The 23,000-nt window shown below is 46.2% G+C and overlaps 2 non-coding genes across 2 annotated transcripts; one reads left to right on the forward strand and one right to left on the reverse strand.

Annotated features, from left to right (window-relative positions):
* Window positions 1-1,169: 1,169 nt before the first annotated feature.
* On the reverse strand, window positions 1,170-1,376 carry LOC131729853 (small nucleolar RNA U3). Its single transcript, XR_009323760.1, has one exon. It is a non-coding gene; the product is annotated as a small nucleolar RNA U3 (small nucleolar RNA).
* A 19,480-nt stretch (window positions 1,377-20,856) lies between these two features.
* On the forward strand, window positions 20,857-21,011 carry LOC131729852 (5.8S ribosomal RNA). The gene has a single exon (XR_009323759.1). It is a non-coding gene; the product is annotated as a 5.8S ribosomal RNA (ribosomal RNA).
* The last annotated feature ends 1,989 nt before the right edge of the window (window positions 21,012-23,000 follow it).

The following is a 23,000-nucleotide window of genomic DNA, read 5'->3' on the forward strand; positions in this document are numbered from 1 at the left end:
TACCAAGCTTTCGGTGGACGTTTAAATAAATAAATTAACAAAAAGTTTTGTCAGAAGTGGGATTTGAACCCACGCCTCCAGAGAAACTGTGACCTAAACACAGTGCCTTAGACTGATTGGCCATCCTGATTTACACAAATGACTTTGCACCACACTGCAGTACACTGCTGAACCTCCAATGTCTGACGCTGCAGTAAATCACACGTGTGTGCGTGAACTTATTCTTTTTCTGTTTATATTAGACCAGAGTGATCGCTTCATGGTTAGAAACAAATCAGAACAGTCTGTTAGCAAATTAACTTCATCAAAAAACCACAAAGACATTACATACATGTTACAGATATATTTCATAGACAGAACAGTTGTAATATAATTGAGTACATTTCTAAACAATCCGCTAGTAACAGACATAATCTCAAAGCACTATAATTTATTCAAGCTCTTATGAAAGATAAGTATCCTTGCGCATTATATCACAGAAAACATGATAATCCTAGCTCTTCATTTAATCCCTCAGGCTGTACCGTATGGAGATTGAAGATCCATTTAGATTCACATTGTAATAGTTTTTAATCGAGATTACCGCCTCTGCAATCTTGAAATATTTTTTGTATGCCACAGAATTTAATATCTGAAACTGAATGTTTGGCATCTACAAAATGTGTAGCTAGTAGTAGATGAATACATTTTCTCCTAATTGAACTTTTATGCTTGCTCATTAATGCACAATCGTAACTGTCTAGTAGTTGTACCAACATATTGCAAATGGCAAGGACAAGAAATCAAATAAATGACATGAGTTGAAGCACAGGTCATCACTTGTAAGATTCGGTACTCTTTTTTCATCGTATGGCTTGTAAAATTCTTAGTTTTAAATGCATTATCACGGGCGGCACAATTACGACATGGAAAAAATCCAGTAGATTTGTCCAGTACACCGAGATCTCTCGAACATCTAAACGAGTCAGCCCTTAATAAAGACCGTCCGTGTTCATTTCGGCGTATATGACATTGTCTATACACAATAGCTGTTATGTAAGCCTATTGGTATCAAATCGATCGCAATTAATGTGTTATATGTTTCCTGCCAGTTTGATAGTTTTAATCAATCATCGAAAAAGCAGCAGTGCTTTGCAACTGTAGTTAGTCTTTTGTACTTTTTGATGATACCCACTCAGAACGTGTCTGCTTCCTCCAGGCCCCTAAGGAACACTGGAACGGTCATCAATAACAGCGAGCATTTGGCTGAAAACAACACTCGCTGTCCCCTTCACGCTCAAAAACAAACACTTTCACTCCTCCTCATGGATAGCGAGTCCAAACACTTTAGAAACGCATTTTGCTAGCTTTATATAAAAGTTTATTAGAAAAATCCATTACATAATCACATCACCAAAACATACATTTTACAAAAATAAATCTGTCATTGAATTAATTTTCCATTTTTTCATTGCATTGTTTTTACCCAAGTTCTTAATATCCATCCAGATATAATCTTTCACTCTACCAAAAACAATTTTACAAAAATCAATTTCTGTTGCTTGATTTTTTGTTTTATTATACAGATTCATGTTTCTCAACAACCACAAAGCTTCTTTGGCACTGTTGATGATCAGCCATGCCTTCTTCCAATGATCTGTTTTTAAACCCCCTCTTGGCCCAACATAATCACATTCCATGTCAATTCATTTGTTTTGATAAATTTTTTCAGAGGCACTTTTACCCTCCCCCAACATCCTTTAGCAAACTTACAGTTACAAAAGACATGTTCCACCGATTCAGTTTCCTTACAATCAACTCTTACACATGTATCTGTCATTGCCATTTGTCTTTTGTACATAAACTGCCGACAAGGTAAGCGTGCATGTACAGATAGCCAAGCTATATCCTTCTGAGTATTAGATAAGCCAGGATATCCTACATTTCTCCACACAACTGTTGACACGTCTGCACACTGAAAATTAACTTTGATTAATTTATTATTTGCCAGTTTCTTTTTCTGTAAATCTTTAAGTTTCCACTTTGCTTTTGGCCAATCCATCAGATCATATTCTAAAATAAACCTTGAAGCCTTCTTGTATACAAAAGGCATCATCCAACTGTAGGGCACTGTCAAATTTATATGAATTAAACCCATCCTTCTTAAAAATTGTCCAAAAAAAACCTGGCAAAGAAACTACATTTCTTATTCATCTGAAGAATTGTGTTAATTAGAAAACAGACAAAATTTGCATACAAATAAAAAATGACATTAGGAAAACCTTTCCCTCCATTTTTCTTCTCCAACATTACAGTTTCCCTTTTCACCTTTTCCATTCTCCCTCCCCAAAAGAAAATGAACAGCTCCCTATTAATCGATTTGCAAGACGCTCTATCCGGAGGAAAAACCTTTGCTACATACAAGAGCATTGACATAAACACCACTTTAATTATTAAAATGTTACCTTCCATTGACAGCTTTCTGGAATTCCAGAAAGTGATTTTCTTTCTCACTTTACCCATCACCTCCACCCAATTCCTTACCCCACTCACATTTTTATCAAAAATCATGCCTAAAACTTTAATGTAATCATTCTTCAATTTTAACATTTTCTTAATTTCATCTCTCTCCTCCCACTCCCCCATACAAAAAGCCTCACTTTTCTCCATATTGATTTTCGAACCAGAAGCTTTCCCATACAAAACCATAATTTTCAAAGCTTCCTGAATAGAGTAGAAGTCTTTACACATCAACGTCACATCATCCATGTATGCTAAGGCTTTAACCTCCTGATGATCAGAGCCAGGAATTACCACCCCCTCAATCTGTGTATTCTTTCTAATTCGTAAAAGTGCAGGTTCTAAACAATAAATATATAACAGGGGTGATTAAGGGCACCCTTGTCTCACCCCTGACTTCACCTCAAAACCACCAGACATAAATCAATTAACAATAACTTCACTACTGATGCCTCTGTACAGCATCTTCACCCATCTAACAAATCTTTGATCCAAACCCATGTACTCCAAAACTTTAAACATAAAACAATGATCAACCCGATCATAGGCCTTTTCTTGGTCAAGATTAAACATAAAGGTGACTCTCTCTCCTTTGAATAGATAAATGCATCTCTAATCAATACTAAATTCTCAGCAATAGCTCTTCCTGGAACACCACATACTTGGTCAGGATTAATTAAACATTATTATCTTGGACAAGATCTTATAGTCACAATTGAGGAGACTAATAGGCCTCCAGTTTTTCAGCTCCTCTTTTTCCCCTTTATTTTTAAATATGAGAGTTATCAGCCCTTCCCTCATAGAATCGCTTATTAGTCCACTACTCAAACATTCATTGAAAACTTCTAATAGATCTTCTTTAATCAATTCCCAAAATGTGCAATAGAATTCTATGGGCAACCCATCTGATCCAGGAGTCTTACCTGTTTTAAAAGAAAAACATGCTTCTTTAATCTCATCCAAATTTATATTCCTCAACAAATCATTATTCTCTTCTAATGTTACCTTGGTTTCCAGACTTTTAAGAAACAAATCTTGTATTACAGGATCTGTTTCTCTCGCTTCATAAAGAGATTTATAAAACTCCTCAGCAATTTTTAACATTTCATCTTTTCCTTTCAGAACTCCCCCATTCTCTTCTTCTTAAACATTACTTTAAAGAAAAAACTACTACAAGTCTCGTTTTCTTCCATGTACTTGACTCTAGCCCTAAACATAACCTATTTTTCCATTTATAAAAACATCTTATACAGTTTCTCCTTAATATCTCTTATTTCCTCCTGGAAATCAAACCCCTGACTCTGCAACCCAAACAAGATTTGTAATCTTTTTTGTAATTTAGCATATTTATTTTTCCTTTCCTCTGCCCTCCTCCTTCCTAGTGATATAAAATAGCCTTTTGTCCAACTCTTTCCCACCATTCACACACCGAATCAAAACACACTTTCAACTCTTTCCACTCTGTATACCTTTTTTTAAAAGCCTTAACCAAATCCTGATTCTGTAACAATGCACAATTAAATTTCCAAGAACCTCTTCCATATTCAAATTTGTTAACCAGTTCAACAGATACCACCAAACTCTTGTGGTCTGAAAAAAAAATTCCAATTTTTCACATTTCAAAACTGTGATACGAAACAAAAATCTATTCTAGAAAAGGAGGACTGTGCTTTATTGAACCATGTAAAACCAGGGTCTAATGGGCAAAAGCATTTTGCTGCATCCTTCAAGTGAGCATCTTTCACTATTATTTTTAACAATTTTCCTGATTCATCTAAATTCCGCTTCCTTTTATCAGCAGGTAACAATCCACAATTAAAATCTCCCGCCACTATTAAAGTTTTGTTGCTCACTAAAAGCAATCTTAAGTGTTCAAAAATATGTTCCCTCTCTGCACATGTTTGAGCCCCATAAATATTCACTAAACACATTTCTGTTTCATGATACTTTATATCAACTGCTAACAAACGCCCTGGAATTATATCAGAAACAGATTTAACTTCAATATGAGGGTTTTTACACAGAATCCCCAACCCTGCAGCCTTTTCTACATTTGATCCCGCCCACACAGATTCCATTCCTTTTTTAAATTTGCATAATCATTTGAAAAGGAAATACTGCACTCTTGTAAAAATATAATATCTGCACTAATAGAGTTCAGGTAACCAAAAACACTCTTTCTCTTATCAGCCCCTTTAATACCTCTAACATTTACAGAACATAAATTCAATATCATCATTGTACAAACAAGAATGACAGAAAAAAACACAAACTGAATCATTTTTTGTCCCTTTTTTCCCCTTTCTTTTTCTCTCCCACGTTATGCCACTGATCGTCTCCTCTTGTGTTCTCAATATTGTCCTTGTCTTTGATTGTATTGTTATCAGCTCCTTTATCTTTGTCTTTGTTTGTGGCAGCCATCTTGTCTTTGTCTTTGTTTGTGGCAGCCATCTTGTCTGTGTCTTTGCCCGTGGCAGCCATCTTTTCATTATTATCTGACTCGCCCTCTGCTGCAACTGCTGGTTTCAAAAAAACAGACACAGCAGAGAAAGTCTGCACATCTCCCTCCTCCAGAAATGTAGAGCCCTGGAAATCAGTTCTTTCAATTTCCAGCCCCCAAGTTGGAGTGTCTGGACTACTAATCACAGTCAGGTACTTTTCTTGCTTCCCAATATGTGCAAGTAAATGCTCTCTTTCCTGATCGTGCACAACATCAGGGGCAATATTAACCCCCCCGACTTTTTTTTTTAGCCACAGCCTGTTCTTCAGGCTTCCGTTTACCGGTCTGCTGTATTATCTCCATTTCATTATCAGCGTTATCCTCCTCTGCAGAGACATCAGGCTCATTTTCCGAAAAATCGGAGCTATACAGGTCCTCTTTAAGACTCCCATCTTCATCCTGCTGTTCCTCTGTTCCCTCTTTGCTGACTTCCTCCTCCCTTTCGACATCCTGCTGTTGTGTTACTCTCTGTCATTTAACTATATTGGTATACAAATCTGGGCAAGTTTTGAAAACATGGCCCTCTTCCCCACACAGATTGCATTGTTTTTCCTCATGGCAGAGAGCAGTTACATGCGGCCCTCCACAGTTCTTGCATTTAGTTACAGAACAATTCACAGCCAGGTGTCCCAGTTGTCCACAGTTACGACACAGCTTCGGCATCCCATTGTATACAACAAACCCACAAGCTGCCACCAAAGTCACATTACTGGGAAGGTGACGCATTCCATCGATGCGAGGCTGGCATCATTGGGCGGTGCGAGGCTGGCATCCTTGGGCGGTGCGAGGCAGGCATCCTTGGGCAGTGCGAGGCAGGCATCCTTGGGCGGTGCGAGGCAGGCATCCTTGGGCGGTGCGAGGCAGGCATCCTTGGGCGGTGCGAGGCTGGCATCCTTGGGCGGTGCGAGGCAGGCATCCTTGGGCGGTGCGAGGCAGGCATCCTTGGGCGGTGCGAGGCAGGCATCCTTGGGCGGTGCGAGGCAGGCATCCTTGGGCAGAGCAAGGCAGCAGGTATTCACCTTCTGCTGGTGGAGGTGGGAGGGGCACGCAGTCCTCCCACGGTGGTGGAGATGGAACCAGCAGGTATTCACCCTCTGCTGGTGGAGGTGGGACTGGTAAACTGTCCTCCCACGGCGCTTGAGACGGAACCAGCAGGCATTCACCCTCTGCTGGTGGAGCTGGGAGGGGCAAGCAGTCCTCCCACGGCGGCTGAGGCGGAACCAGCAGGCATTCACCCTCTGCTGGTGGAAGCAGCAGAGACAGAGGCAGCTCCTGCTGCTCTGCTCCTGGCGGTGGAGGTGGCGGAGGCAGAGGCAGCTCCCGCTGCTCTGCTCCTGGCGGTGGAGGTGGCGGAGGCAGAGGCAGCTCCCGCTGCTCTGCTCCTGGCGGTGGAGGTGGCGGAGGCAGAGGCAGCTCCCGCTGCTCTGCTCCTGGTGGTGGCAGAGGCAGCTCCCGCTGCTCTGCTCCTGGCGGTGGAGGTGGCGGAGGCAGAGGCAACTCCCGCTGCTCTGCTCCTGGCTCCTGGAGGCGTTGTTTGTCCCACACAGGACACTATATGTGACCGAGCAGCTGTTGCAGTGACGTGTGGGTAGTAATGTCACGGACCAGGAAGTAACAGTAAACAAAAGGCAATGGATGGAATGGTGGAACCGCTTTATTAAATAATAAAACGAAACAAAAGGTTTAAACCAACAACAAAACAACACAACAAACAAAAAGGCGCATTGGCCAAACAAATATAACTAAACAAATAAGCGTGCTGGTTTTACTTAGCAGTTGTTTACACTCTTTCTCGCTCAAAACCTGTCTCACCTCTGACACTCCCCCGAGCACGGACAGCTGCAGGTTCTTATACAGTGACCATCTCCCGATTAGCAACAATTAATCAATGAATTAACTCTGGAGATGGTCACCATCTGCACGAGTTTATTAAATTACTGCTGTGGATGGGACTACCCATCCACGCTACTAAGCAAAACAAAACAATCGACTACGCCGTCAATATATAAATACAAAACAATACCCACGGCGCGTCGCCGTCATCTATACATAAATACCGATAATAATAATAATAATACAAAACAAATACAAAATAACACAGGGACAGAGGGGGAAACCCTATTCTAAAAGTAAATAAATACGTACAGGGCTGCTTGCCCTGTTACACTTGTATATAATGAGAAACGTTCAACAGCTCAGAAACGCCATAATAGAATCCAATGCCTTTACAAATGTGTTCTGAAACTGTTCATTTTTCTCTCAAATGCAGTTCTCAAAAAATGGTTTTGCCTACTTTTTTATTATTATTATTTTTTCCAGAGTAAGACCAAAAGGCAAACATCCAGGAAATAGGTAAACACCGCTACAGCGCTTGAACTGTCTCAACAAACGTTTAGCTCTAAAACGTGTACATTGAAAGTCTATTAACAGCTTTAACACAATCATCTGTGTTCCAATAGCGGTTTATCCACAGGGTGATCAATAAAGTGACTGCTGGCTTTGTTCACATATTAACAAGACATTTCAGGATTCACGCATATTCTGAACAAGCACACTAGAATATGGTAGTGAAAGTGTCAGAAGGCGACGGGAAGGGGGGTTCGCAGAAGTCTGCAGTCCTTACCCACCTCTTGCTTAGCGAAGCAATAATTTAGAAGTAGCCGACTACGCCAGTATGGATTGTAACCATGCACACAATAAATATAACATTAGGTTGAAAAAAGAAAACTCTATATATGCCTAAGTTGTTCAATGGTTTATTAAACAATTAAAACAGAAAGAAACACATACAGTACTTCATGAAATGAGTAGGGGGCCTCTTCCTAACAGCTATCTAATCCTGAGGGGGTTACAACTACGTCCTACCTGCAGCTTTGGCCAAGTTCTCCCCTGCTTTATCGTAAGCAAAATTTAACTTTGCTTGGTGAGTCTGTACCCACTCACTAACATCCTGTCTGTTCTTCTCAGTAGCGGTACCAAAAATCATATCAACCGGTAGTCTAGCATGTTGACCAAACATTAGGAAGAACGGAGCATACCCCGTAGAGGCATGGATGGAGTTATTATACGCATGGACTAGTTCCAGCAAATACTCATGCCATCTTTCCTGTTTCTCTGCTGCTAACGTACCTAACAGATTGAGGCGGGTCTGGTTAAAACATTTGCAACCGCCTTTCCCCGGGGGGTGGTATGGCGTATTGCGGCTCTTACGGCACCCATAATATTCACACAGTTCCTTAATCAGGAGAGACTCAAAATTTGCACCTTGATCAGCATGGAACCTCTCTGGACACCCAAAGGATCAAATTACTTGGTGCCAGAGTGCATGGCCGACAGTAGTTGCGGTTTGATCTTGGGTGGGAACCACCCATGCAAATTTTGAAAATAAATCTGTGATCACTAACAAGTTCTTAAACTGATCGCTCGGCCTACTCAAATTCAAAAAGTCCATGCTCACTATCTCCAATGGGGCACTTACTTGAATGGGGAGTAGAGGAACCTTTCCCTCCGGCTTTCATTTCCTTAGGAGACAGCGGGAGCAGGCTTCTAGCCAACGGAGAGCATCAGCTTCCATTCCAGGCCAATAGAAAGCTTTCTTCAAGATAGACAACGTATTTTCATTTCCCTGATGGCTCGTCTGTTCATGGCAGATAGGTAAGTTTCTGCTTCAAGTAATTTTAAATTAACTACATTCAGGAACCTTGTAAGGTGGTGTTTGAATTCGGTGAGGCAGTGTGTGATTAATACCAGGTGAGTGTGGTTAAATTGAATAGAAGTTGATTTGCTATCTGATTGGTTTCCACACAGTTTAGTTTTTTCTTTTCCTACCCAGTTGTTATATTAATCAGACAGGCTAGTTGTGCGCCAGCAAACCGAAGAGCCTCAACAAAAGAGCCGGGAGTCTAGCTGTGGCAGTCTAGCTGTGGGAGTCTAGCTGTGGGAGTCCAGCAAGGGTAGTCCTGCGCCGAGACACTGTTGGAATAGATCCGAACCTAACAGCGCTCTGGAAGATGCCATCTACTAGTCAGGTCTGCACCCTCCACCCCACCGCTCCCACTCTGCCTATTTGTCTCCCCTGTCCTGCTATGACTGTCTTTCACATCCCTGTTCTGTCCTCTAGTCCTCGTCCTCGTCCTCTGCCCTCTCTCCGCTGCTGCTCCTCCAACCCCTCTAACCTCATCCCTCTACCTCTCCCCCCCTCCCGCACACTCTCTGGTGCACTCTGGAACTGTCACTCTTCTGCTAACAAAGCTGATTTCATCTCTGCCTTTGCCTCCCACCTCTCTCTCGATTTCCTTGCTCTCACTGAAACCTGGCTGTCCCCTGATAACACTGTAACTCCTGCTGCCCTGTCCTCTCTCTATGTCCTGTCCCATACCCCGCATCTCACTGGACGGGGAGGTGGGACTGGTCTTCTCCTCTCTCCCTCCTTACTCTCATCGCTCTCTGTTAACACCTTTGAATTTCATGCTGGCAACTAACCTCTCCCTGTCAACTCCTGCTAATTGTACTGTACCGTCCCCCTGGACCTCTCGCTCACTTTCTCGATGAACTCGACTATCTACTCTCCTCCCTCTGTCTATCCCAACTGTCCTGTTAGGTGACTTCAATATCCATCTCTCCAACCCCAGCCACTCTGCTGGATTCTTCCCTCTCCTTCACTCCTTCGACTTCTGTCTCTCTCCATCCCCCCCTACCCACAAAGCTGGCCGTCAACTGGACCTCACCTTCTCCAGGGCCTGCTGCCCCTCCACCCTCTCTGTCACCCCCTGGACCTCTCTGATCACTATTTCATCTCTTTTTCTCTGTCTCTCCCCTCTTTCCCTGCTCCTCCTACCCCAATTGTCACCTCTCGCTGTAACCTCCGCTCTCTCTCCCCCTCTGTCCTTGCCTCCACTGCTCTCTCTCACCTCCCTCCCATCGACTCCTGCTCACAACTCTTTGCAGACTCTGTTACCTCCACCCTCTTCTCCTCCCTCGACTCCCTCTGTCCGCTCACCTCCCGACCTGCTCGCCCCTTCCCTCCCCAACCCTGGCTCTCCTCTGGACTCCTCTCAGCAAGAACCACACTGTGATCTGCTGAAAAGAAATGGAAGAGAACCAAACTCCCTGCTGCCCTAGATCTCTACCGCACTCTCCTCTCCTCCTTCTCCTCTAGTCTCTCCTCTGCTAAATGTACTTATTTCCAATCTGTAATCCAAGCCTCCACTAACAACCCACGTAAACTATTCTCTACCTTTTCCTCCCTCCTAAACTCTCCCCCCTCCTCCTCCCTCCTCTATCTCCTCTGATGACTTTGCCTCTTCTCTTCTAAAATCTCAGATATCCGCAAACTCTTTAACTCCTCTCTCTCCCCCGCACCCCCTCCCGCTCCAAACCCTACACCCACTGCATCCCCTACTAACTCACCCTCCTTCTCCATCTTCTCTTCCCTCTCAGACTCTGACCTCTCCTCCCTGCTCCAGGGTCACAAACCCACCACGTGTGCCCTAGACCTCCTCCCCACTCACCTCTCTGCTTCCCTTCATCTCCTCCCTTCTCAACAAGCCTCTATCACTCCCCTCCTCAAAAAACCTACCCTCGACTCCACCTCCCTCCAGAGCTACCGTCCTGTCTCCCTCCTACCCTTCCTCTCCAAAACCCTTGAGTGGGCTGTACACCGCCAGCTCTCTGCTTTCCTGTCCAACCACTCTCTGCTTGACCCTCTCCAATCTGGCTTCCGCTCTGCTCACTCCACTGAAACCGCCCTCCTGTCTGTCACTAATTCACTAAACTCTGCCCGAGCTGCCTCTCTTTCCTCTATCCTAATTCTCCTCGACCTCTCTGCTGCCTTTGACACTGTCGATCACTCAATTCTACTATCCTCTCTCGCTGACCTGGGAATCTCTGGCACTGTTCTGGCCTGTTTCTCCTCCTACCTCTCCAACCACACTTACCAGGTAACCTGGCGTGGCGCAACCTCCACACCTCGCCCTCTCTCAACAGGAGTCCCCCAAGGGTCAGTCTTAGGTCCTCTCCTGTTCTCTCTCTACACCCGCTCCATGGGCCCCCTCTTCACATCCTATGGTTTCTGATGATGCTCAGATTTTCCTCTCCTTCCCCACCTCTGACTCCACCATCCCCTCCTGTATCTCTACCTGTCTGTCTGCTATCTCCTCCTGGATGCACTCGCATCACCTCAAACTCAACCTCTCTAAATCTGACCTCCTGTTCTTTCCCTCCTCCTCCTCCTCCCCCTCCTTTGATCTCTCTATCTCCGTTCCTCTGGAATCTACCACACTCTCTCCCTCCTCCTCAGCTAAGAACCTCAGAGTCACCCTGGACCCCTGCCTCTCTTATTCCCGGCACATCTTCACTCTGGCACGCACTTGCCGATTTCACCCTGAACAACATACGAAGATTCCGACCCTTCCTCACCAACTACGTCACCCAGCTCCTGTTCCAGGCCCTGGTACTCTCACGCCTAGACTACTGCAACTCCCTCCTGGCTGGCCTCCCTGCGTCCGCCACCCGTCCGCTCCAGCTCATCCAGAACTCCGCTGCTCGCCTAGTGTTCTCTCTGCCTCGCTTCTCCCACGCAACTCCACTGCTCCACTCACTCCACTGGCTCTTGATCACCGCTCGCATCCAGTTCAAGACTATTGTACTAGCCTACAGATGCCTTGACCAGACTGCACACAGCTACCTCCAGACCCTCATCTTTCCCTACACCCCCACTCGACCTCTCCGCTCCTCCTGCACTGGAAGACTGGTTCTACCTCCTATACGCTCCCCTGCCTCCAGAGCCCACTCCTTCTCCACCCTCGCCCCGCAGTGGTGGAATGACCCTCCTACAGATGTCAGGACTACCCAGTCCCTGACCACCTTCCGGCGCCTCCTCAAGACTCACCCTTCAGACAGCACCTGTTGAACTCCTCTTTTTTCCCTCTGGACACTTATCACCCTCCCTTAAATGTACTTTACTTGTTCTTATCTGCCCCCTATTTTACTGCATTTAATCCTGTACTTTAGAGTACTGTAATATGTCAATTGTTATTTAATCTGTAGTATTTTGTATTTAATTATATCCTGATATAACTATCACTGACACTGTTATCTGCTCCTTTATTGAATAGTATTTTGTCATACTTGTACTTGCTAGAACCAAAGTCATTGTATTTATCTTGCTCTTAATTGTATTATTACTTGTACTGTGATCCTTGAAATGTATTTTTGTTTACGACTGTAAGTCGCCCTGGATAAGGGCTTCTGCTAAGAAATAAATAATAATAATAATAATGGTACTCCTCTTTGAACGTGTGGGTTGTAGTGCATAGTGACTGGGTGATGCAGGTGCTCCAGAGAAAGACAAACACAAAGTTCACGGTTCAAGTTCCTTTTTATTCCTTGAACAGGAATTAAATAATAAAGCTGGCTCTCCCCAGCAATGGGTATTGCCAGCGCCAAAACAAGGGGTTGCAGTCCCGAAATAATAATCCCAAAACACAAACGCAACACAAACACAGACACGTCTCCGGACAGTGAGTGCTCGAGTGCAGGTGCGGTGCTGGATACAGTGATGCCGGGTAAGTGCAGGTGCGGTGAAGTCCGGGTGAATCGCTGGCCTCGGGCTGCAGCTCCCAGATCCGTGCTTACTCAGTCTAACAGACAAAACACACACGATTACAACAACAAACCAAACACTTAATCTCCTTCCAAACAGTCCTCGTTTCCTCACATCAACCACAACAAAGGAACCGATTATGGCGTCACGTCACCCTAAAGTACCCTCAGCCCAGCCCCCTCCGATAGCTAGTTCAATCACGTCTCCTCCAATTCATGAATGAAACTTTGCCTACCGTACTAGGGCGGGGACTCCTGGTACCGTGACGCCATCCCTTTCCTGAATGGCTGGCTTCCGACTGCCCCCGGAATGAACTGCCGAAACATTCAGTATGGGGCACGCAATTCCTGCTGTACAGTGCTCTCAGAGGTCGAGAGGGAGATTGTTGATTCAGATTCATTCGCTCTTTGTCACATATCCCACCGCTCATAGTGAAGCCGAAGGAACACTCGGCTGAATCTACCTTGCCCATTACACCCCCCTCCCAGGAAAAGTAATCCACATTTTGATGATCTCTCCTGGCACGATGTGTCATGAAATACATGAATGGTTGCAGCGCCAGATACCACCGAGTTATCCGGGCGTTGCTATCCTCCAGTGACAAGACTGAATGAATGACCCAAGAGGTAATAGCGTAAGGTTTGAGTGGCCCATTTAATGGCCAGACATTCCTTTTCTATGACGGAGTAGTTGCGCTCCCGAGGGAGCATTTTTTTGCTTATATACAGGATAGGGTGTTCTACTCCATCGACCCGCTGGGACAAGACCGCCCCCAGACCAACATCCGAAGCGTCGGTGTGGAGGAGGAATTCCTTATCAAAATCTGGTGTGATCAGGGCGGGGGCTTGGCAGAGTCGTTGCTTAATGGTATCAAAAGCCCCCTGACACTCTCCTGTCCATTTAATTAAATTTGGTGCGCTCTTCTTAGTGAGGTTCACTAGAGGGTTTACCACTGTGGCGTACTCGGGGATGAATCGACGGCAATAACCGGCCAACCCCAAGAAAGACCTCACCTGGGACTTGGTTTTCGGGATTGCCGCGTCCATCAAAGCCTGGACTTTGGTGGCGATGGGTTTCACCTGCCCATGTCCCATAATAAATCCCAAATATTGTGTTTCTTCTTTGGCAAATGCACATTTACCCAAGTTGGCTGTCAGCCGGGCTACCCTCAGAGACTGCAAGACGGCTGCGACCCTAGCCAAATGCTCCCGCCAGGTGGAGCTGTAAATCACCACATCATCAATATATGCTGCTGCATATTCACGATGTGGGCGTAAAACCTGGTCCATTAGTCTCTGAAAGGCAGCGGGCTCACCATGTAGCCCAAACGGCATGGTTGTGAAATGAAACAGACCATCAGGGGTAAAAAATGCAGTTTTCTCACGTGATCTGCTGGTTAAGGGGATCTGCCAGTATCCCTTCATCAGGTCCAAAGTCGAAATGAACCTCGCCGTTCCCAGTCTGTTGAGAAGCTTGTCGACCCGAGGCATGGGATATGTATCGAACTTGGCAATAGCGTTCACCTTGCGGAAATCAACACAGAAGCGGTTGGTGCCGTCCTTTTTGGCCACTATCACAATTGGACTGCACCACTCGCTCCTGGAAGGCTCAATCACCCCAAGCTCGAGCATCCCCCGCACCTCTTTATGAACGCCACCTCGTCGACTTTCCGGGATCCGGTAGGGTCTCTCTCGCACTGTGACACCTGGCGGAGAGACAATGTCATATTCAACGAGATTAGTTCTGCCGGGCACATCAGAAAAAACATCACTGAATTCCTCAATTAACCTGCACAGATCTCTCTGGTGATCTGGGAGCAACTGTTCCCCCATTGGAATGTTCTGTATGCTAGGAGCCTCTATACAGGGTCCAAAATCATCCTCTACCTCGCCTGGGGCTATAAATAAGGCTTCCCTTGCCTGCCAGGGCTTTAATAAATTGACATGGTAGATTTCCCGTTCATTACGGCAATCGGGCTGCCGAATTTCATAATTCACTTTCCCTATAGCCCGAATCACCTCATATGGCCCCTGCCATTTAGCATATAGCTTGCATTCCGACGTGGGAAGAAGCAGCATTACCTTGTCTCCTGGCCGAAAGGTCCGAATCTGTGCATTTTGGTTGTAATGCTGCTGCTGCCGGTGCTGAGCCAATTTTAGATTGTCCTGGGCCAAACGACCGACCAAATCCAGGCGATCACGGAGTAGGAGCACATGCTGCACTACGCTTTTGGACGAGCCTTTGTTCTTCCCACCCCTCTCTCAACAGATCGAGGATGCCGCGAGGCTGTCGGCCGTACAAGAGCTCAAAGGGGGAGAACCCTGTTGAACTCTGCGGCACCTCTCTCACTGCAAACAGGAGGTAGGGCAGAAGCGATGCCCAATGTTTCTGTTCCTGATTCACAAATCGTCTCAGCATCTGCTTTGTTTGGTTAAAACGTTCCACCAAACCGTCTGACTGTGGATGATAAACAGATGTCCGGATGGGACGTATTTTTAACATTTTATACACTTGCTGTAGTGTTCGAGACAGAAAGTTAGTTCCATGATCAGTCAGAATCTCTTTGGGGATCCCTACTCTCGACATAATCTGCACTAGTTCTTTGGCTATTGCAGCGGCACTCGTAGACTTCAAAGGAACTGCCTCCGGGTATCGCGTTGCATAATCCACCACTACTAACATGTGCGTATACCCGGAGTCAGAATGTAGCAAAGGGCCCACTATGTCCTTTGCAATGCGCTCAAAGGGAGTGGAAATTATTGGCAGTGGGACCAAAGGAGCGGGGCGCACTCGACCCGGTGCTACTCGCTGGCAGTCTGGGCAGGTGGCTACATATTTCGACATTTCACTATGAAGCCCTACCCAATAAAATCGAGCCAATATGCGTTCCCTCGTCTTGTCGGCTCCCAAGTGTCCTGCAAAGGGGATGTCATGCGCCAGCCTCAAGACCTCAGGCCGACAGGACGGAGGAACCATCAATTGTGTTACAGGCTGTCCTGTGCCCGGGGCAGGGTTTACCCTAAACAGTAATTGCCCCTTGATAATGAAGTGCGGATATACCAGCACCTTCAACATCCTTACCTTCAATAGACCGGACCTGTCCCCAAGCGTGCACCAGTGTATAACAGATTTCTTAAGCTGAATTGCTAAAACACTTTGTTCCAAAGAATTAACAGAAGTTAAAAATATCTTTACAAAAAAGATAAAACAACGCAAAATATAAGATTTATTACTTATCCAGCCAATAGCGAAACAATATACAATTAACCCTCAGGTCTTATGTAAATAGTAATTAATAAGTCTGGCAACCCCTGACAAAAGATAATCAAAATCCACTACAATAAAAGGTAACTCATATTTTTCTGAGTTAGCTATATAAATATAAGTAACTCAGAAAATACTATTTGTATAGGGATATAATAAAAATCAAGACAATAATATCACAACCCAGGAGTATACTGACTATATTGGCAGAGTTTAACAATTATATGCACCCTTTAGATATTAACACCACCGAGAGAAAAACAACACTTATACAGATTTTAGAGATTTATATCCCTTCACCCAGCAATAAGAGTAACTAACAATTACAGGTTAGAGACCCAATAATATAATCCACTCAAGGGATAGCACAGAAAAAAATAATAATGTTCAAAAACAAAAAAGTCTTAATCCAAAGATCCAAAAAACTCAAACAAGAAAAAAAAACAAATGTCCCAAAAAACAAAACAAAACAAAAAATGGCCATTCAAAATTGTAATCCAACAGCAGCAGAAAAAAGAAAAAAACAAAACCCAAAAAGGATTGATCTCACCCAATTCTACTGTTCAGGTCCATGGTGATGAAAACTTCTTAATAGAGCTGCAATGTTCCTTTTAATCCATGCTTGAGAGAAAAAAAAAAACTCGCACCAGCGATTGACAATAGTGCGTTCAAACCAAAACCAATACAAATATAGAAAAAGAGAACACGACTAGCAAACGAAAGTATCAAAGCAAAACAAAACATTAAACTTACTATTAAAGACAAAACAAACGTTAGTAAAGCCGAGTAAAAGATAATGTCCATGAAAAGACTGAATATCTAATCCTAAACAAAGGAAACTACATCTTAAAAATCAATAGACATACTAAAACCCAGACTAACGAAATAGATAAAGAAATAAATAAACTTAGCCAAAGGTTCCAAAAGAACGGCAAGTCTTGAGAGCACCAGCTGAGAACAAAGAACTCCCCAAAAGAATTTTCTACCATCTTTTAAATTACCCGGCTACCAGTCAGGAAACGAGACCTGTGTAAAAAAAACTATGGGACAGAAAGGGACAGAATTGAAAAAAGCGTAGCAGTAATTCCAAGTGAAAAAATTAAGCAAGGCAATCTTAGTCAAATAACTACTGCTAACCACATCATATATATTAAAAGATCTGATCAAATAAAATACTTGACAGATATATATATTTTTTTTTTAGAAATGGATAGTATTCAAAAGTATATTTAATTTGTTAGAATCACAGAATATAGAACATAGGAAGTAAAGAAGTAACACGGCCAGACCATCTGCAATTCAGGTACGAATTAAACAGGTGTTGTGCTTATTACAACTCATTGTGTGACAGTCATCACAAGTGTGGGGTTGTTTTTCTGGTCCCACACTAGGTCCGCGCTTGAGCCCCACATGTCCGGTACATTGAGAGGGGCTGGAGTAACATCTGCCCTGGATGGCCCAGTAACCTCGCCCTCTCGGTCACACTGCGTACCGACTCCCTTTGAGTGGCGTTTGATACCATCCGCTCTTTCTCCCACCAGTCCCCAGCCTCGTTTCAGAGACGCACCTTCCCATTTTTCGATCCGTCTCTCTTTCTTTGTTTTCCTAGGACGAAAAAGGGAAGAGAACAAACAGGTCAGCTTGCCGGGGAAAAATCTCACCAATCGTTTCCCCTGCTCTGCCACGGTTACGTGTGCGGTCGGGGCTGCCTTTTGGATTAATTGCCGATACTGTGGCCTGTCCCGGCCCAGAATTACGAGGTGCGGCAGCCTTTCCACCACCCCCACTGTGAGATGGCGTTGTGTCTGACCTATCGACACGTATGCTTTTAGGGTGGGATATGTCGCCGTGTCTCCATGGATGCAGGAGATCGCCACCTTGCCTTGTGGCTGCCACGACATACCGCCTAAGAGAGACGTTTGAATTAAGGTCTGTGCACACCCTGAGTCCACTAAAGCCTGGGTACTCACATTAACAATCACCACATCAATAATACAAGGCCCCTCCCAACCATTTCCCCGTTCCTTACCTGCTTCAGATGCCAGATAGCATGTCACCACGTTGCACTCCATTGCCGAGGGGCACATGCGGGCGATGTGTCCAGGTTCATGGCACCTAAAACAGACAATACTAGGGGCAGAAGGCACTGGGGTTAGCGATCTGTCCCGCTGCTGATAAGGCAGCGGGTCAGGGGTAGCAAATCTACCGCAGCTGGGGGCCAACCGCTGCCTCCATGGTGAGGAGGTGGGTCGGCCCATTGGGATCGGTGGTTTGGCCGGTCGGGGTCCCAGGGGAGGAGAAGGTGTTGGTGGTACTGCGGGCGCTGCTCCTCGGCTGGTGAGAGGAAGAAGAGGGGTCAGTAGTCCTGTTTTGATGGAGACCCGGGAGTCCTCAAAGTTCTCCGCCAGTTTGACGACAGCCTCCAGGGTGTCGGGGTTGTGACGCCGTATCCAGTCCTGTGTCTCCGTGCTGACCACATGGCAGAACTGCTCCAGGACTATTGCCTCGCACATCTGTGCACCGGTCTTTTGTGGAGGGCTAAGCCATTGCACCATGTGGTCACACAGTTTCTGGGCAACCACCCTGGGACGGGTCTCCCGTGGTCTCCGGTATTCCCGGAAACTCAGCCAATGGGTTTCCCCCGTGATGTTGAGGCGTTGTAGGATGGCCCGCTTGACTAGGTCGTACTGGCTAGCCTCCTCGTCAGTCATGGCTTGGTACGCTGCCTGAGCCTCCCCGCTCAGACAGGGACCCAATTGACTGGCCCAGTACTCCTTTGGCCAATGCGCAGTGGTGGCCAACCGCTCAAAGGCAACCAAGAACGCCTTGGGGTCATCCTCTGCTGTCATCTTCTGTGCCCGTGCCTTAGGGGGCGCCATCACGGGTGCCGCTGGTGCCTGGCGTGCGTTCCCGAGTCCGACCCTCTCAATCAGCGCAGTGTATCTCTCCTCCTTTTGCCCCTCCTCCGTCTCCCATCTCTGTTCCAGCGCTTGCAACAGCGCAGTGAGCGTGGCAACGTCCATCTCCCGTACTGACACCACGTGTGACCGTGTGGGTTGTAGTGCGTGGTGACTGGGTGATGCAGGTGCTCTAGACAGGGACAAACACAAAGTTCACGGTTCAAGTTCCTTTTTATTCCTTGAACAGTAATTAAATAATAAAGCTGGCTCTACCCAGCAATGGGTATTGCTAGCGCCAAAACAAGGGGTTGCAGTCCCGAAATAATAATCCCAAAACACAAACACAACACAAACACAGACACGTCTCCGGACAGTGAGTGCTCGAGTGCAGGTGCGGTGCTGGATACAGTGATGCCGGTTAAGTGCAGGTGCGGTGAAGTCCGGGTGAATCGCTGGCCTCAGGCTGCAGCTCCCAGATCCGTGCTTAATCAGTCTGACAAAGACAAAACACACACGGTTGCAAAAACAAACAAAACACTTCTCTCCTTCCAAACAGTCCTCGTTTCCTCCCATCAACCACAACAAAGGAACCAATTATGGTGTCACGTCCCCCTAAAGTACCCTCAGCCTCGCCCCCTCCGATAGCTAGTTCAGTCACGTATCCTCCAATTCATGAATGAAACTTTGCTTACCGTACTAGGGCGGGGACTCCTAGTACTCCTTTGTCACAGATGCATGCATTTATCAGATCAAAAACCTAACCTGGGTCTTGCTCCCGGCCGCTTTTGGTGACTCTGGATAACCTCGAGCCGATCGCACGTCCCTGGTGGCGGCGATGATTCATTCCTGCCCAACTTTCGATGGTACTTTATACGCCTACCATGGTGATCACAGGTAACGGGGAATCAGGGTTCGATTCCGGAGAGGGAGCCTGAGAAACGGCTACCACATCCAAGGAAGGCAGCAGGTGTGCAAATTACCCACTCCCGGCACGGGGAGGTAGTGACGAAAAATAACAACACAGGACTCTTTCGAGGCCCTGTAATTGGAATGAGTACATGTGACCGAGCAGCTGTTGAGTGGTGTGTGTGGTGACGTCACGGACCAGGAAGTACCAGAAACAAAACAATGGATGGGCGGGTGAAGCTGAACGCTATTGCGCTCAGCGTATTTATTAAATAATAAAACGAAACAAAAGATTTAAACAAACAAAACACAAAACAAAAAGGCGCGTTGGCCAAACAAATAGAAACAAATAAGCGTGCTGGTTTTACCACCAGCATGATACTTAGCAGTTGTTTTTTAAATGTAGTTTCTCTCTCTCCTCACTCTCTCTGCTCCCCGTACTCTCCTCTGTACACCCCCGAGCACAGACAGCTGCAGGTTCTTATATTCTGGCCCGAGGGGTTAACTAACTGTTAATTATCTTATTACCCCTCGGCCGCAGTCTGCAGTCTGCACGTTATTCCCATGACCCGCCGAGCAGCCTCCAGGAAACCAAAGTGTTTGGGTTCCGGGGGGAGTATTGTTGCAAAGCTGAAACTTAAAGGAATTGACGGAAGGGCACCACCAGGAGTGGAGCCTGCGGCTTAATTTGACTCAACATGGGGAACCTCACCCGGCCCGGACACAGGAAGGATTGACTGATTGATAGCTCTTTCTCTATTCTGTGGGTGGTGGTGCATGGGGGAGGGTGTCTCTCCGTCGCCCTTTCCTCGCGTCGGCCCTTACCTTGACCTCTCTCGTCATTCTCGCGCGCCAACCGTCTCGCAGTAGCGCCCTTCAACCCGTCGCATTCCCTTCGAGGGGAAGAGCGCGGCGGGTTCGGCAGTGGTCTTGGAATTGCAGCCACTCGACTCAGTCCCAAACCTCCCAGCACCTGGCTCGGGCTCGGTCACTGTCCCCTCGAAACTCCAGGTACCTGTCGCCTCCGGGCGGAAGGTCTAACGATTCCGTGGAAGATCTTCCGCGGATCTTCCCCTCCGAGCGCCTGGCCCCATAAAATTCTGCTCGCTTGGTTTTCGACTGTTGCCCGGCCCCATCGGTGACCCAGCCCGGGCTGGGGTCAAAGCGGACGAAACACACACGACTATTCTTGGCGGTGGATCACTTGGCTCGTGCATCGATGAAGAACGCAGCTAAGTGCGAGAATTAATGTGAATTGCAGGACACATTGATCATCGACACTTCGAACGCACCTTGCGGCCCTGGGTTCACTCCCGGGGCTACGTCTGTCTGAGGGTCGTTTTGCCATCAATCGCCTGCCCGGGGCGCAGAGTCTCGGTGCTCTGCTCTCGCGGTCTGGCATGGCTGGGGCCGTTGCAGGGGACGCTCCGCGCTCCCCTTCGTCCCCCTAAAAGCAGACCCAGAGGTTAACCCGGCTGCGCAAAGCCTCATGCTGCCCCGGGGACCCAGTGGGGGCGGCGGACGTGGAATGCTCCACGTGGCTGTCGGTGGAGACATGTGACCCAGCCCTCTCGGACGCGCTGCCACGCCCCGCCGTCTCAACGTTCGGTTTCCTTTGTCAGCGCGCGCCGTTCCCCTGTAAAACTCCCTTCGGGCCAATGGCACTCTCGTGTCGTCGAGCGGCCAAACCTAGCGCGTGCGCTCTCTCTCTCCTTCTCCCTCTCCCTCCTTCTGTCTCGGAGGTTTGGGGCTGGGGCGCTGGGGGCTGGCGCACTCGGGCAGCCTCCGAATACGACCTCAGATCAGGCGAGACAACCCGCGTCGCCGAGTGGTGTGCGTTCACGCCCAATGGGTCGGCGGCGACATCGGCTACCCACCCGATCAGTCTTGAAACACGGACCAAGGAGTCTAACATGTGCGCGAGTCAACGGGTTCTTCCGAAAACCCGGGGCGCAATAAAAGTGAGGTGCCCTGGCGCTCGCCAATTTACAGCACAAAATCAACCTTTGCAGCTGAAATCAAAAATTATAAAATGCTATTTGCATTTTAATTTAAATTAAAAAAAGAGGGCAACCAGGGAACCTCTTGATCTGCAGTCAAATGCTCCACCACTGAGCTATACCCCGACTCCAACAACGCCATTTTCTACCAAGCACAACCAACGGTGCCGAGCTGTCAGTTTCAGGAATGCAACCTGTCAAGGCGCGTGATTTTTTACCTCGTATCTCGCAACAAATTCCTGTGGCGCAATTGGTCAGTGTGTTTGGCTCTTAACCCTTTAAGGACCAAGATCGTGTCAACACCACATCATACTGAAATTTCAAATTGAAAGCCACAGCTTGCCTTGCCAGACGGCTTTGACAGATTATTTAAGAAAAGCTATAACGTTCCCCAGTGTTCTGAAAACAAGGACACCAATTCCAAGATGCAACGGTAACAAATTGATTTTTAGTGCATTGTTATAGGAAGAGAGTCAAATACAGCCAAAAAAACGCTTGGTCCTTAAATAGTTTAGCAAACGGTTGGTTGCTTGTGTAACAGGTCTTTATATACATATAGCTAAATTTATGTTAATAATTTGACTACGCCACCTTGTGGTTGGTTCCCACACAAACTCTTTTATCCAGGAGAAACCAAGCAATCATATACCAAAAATAATCTTTACAAGTTTTTATTAGTAATTGTTTTAAAAATCTCAAGCACATTAACAATAATGTAAACCATATGACAATGCCACCTTCACTTCACAGTCTAACAACTGTCTAGTAGAGATATATAAGGATAATACAATAAAACAAACTCTAAATCTATCAGTTTCTTACAGTGCAGTTAATTAAACTAATTACCACAGATTATATTATTGCAGTTTACATAAAATACTTGAATCTATCAGTTTCTTATAGTAAGGTTAATTAACCAGTTCAGCAATTCTGTTCTTTTTGTGATACATACAAAGTAGACAACAACGTCAGCAGTTGAATGGTCTCGTTACAAACTAGATTACATTTATAAAGTACACGGTACCAATTTCCCCCAATCTATTTAAAATGAATATATAAAACAGCTGCGTGCACGCAAGAATAAAATAAAATATAACAAATAAACACAGAGGACTCCTTGCTGCAGGAGCGGGACAGCTATCAAATAAACCACACAACGTTAACAATAAACTGACCGGGGAACCCCAACACGCTACACCTCGTGTTGGAAATGATCCCCTCCCGGTCAAACACAGCCTTCCCGGTGTGCGACACGAAGTTATAAAGTATCTCCACGTTCCAGTCTGCAGCAAGGAATCTCCTTTACAATTCAGGGTCTCCCTCTCACA

This window comes from Acipenser ruthenus, unplaced genomic scaffold (assembly GCF_902713425.1).
Source record: "Acipenser ruthenus unplaced genomic scaffold, fAciRut3.2 maternal haplotype, whole genome shotgun sequence".
Classification (NCBI taxonomy): domain Eukaryota; kingdom Metazoa; phylum Chordata; class Actinopteri; order Acipenseriformes; family Acipenseridae; genus Acipenser; species Acipenser ruthenus.